A 227-nucleotide genomic window follows, 5' to 3' on the forward strand; every position below is an offset into this window, starting at 1 on the left:
GTAGCAACAACAACCTGACAGAGACGGAAACCTTTTAGTCACAGCCTGTAGCAAAACCTCTCAAGAGAATCGGTTTGACGAGATCTGAGCGAAGGCAAAGATATCGACCCGGCGGTCAGGTGAGTGTATTGGATATAGCGTTTTGTGGGTTATATTATTATCAGTACTAATAACAGGATAAACCATAGCTTGGTATAGAAGGAATGGTAGTTTTGGAATTGAGGTGA

The sequence above is a fragment of the Penaeus monodon genome, chromosome 30, assembly GCF_015228065.2.
Source record: "Penaeus monodon isolate SGIC_2016 chromosome 30, NSTDA_Pmon_1, whole genome shotgun sequence".
NCBI lineage: Eukaryota > Metazoa > Arthropoda > Malacostraca > Decapoda > Penaeidae > Penaeus > Penaeus monodon.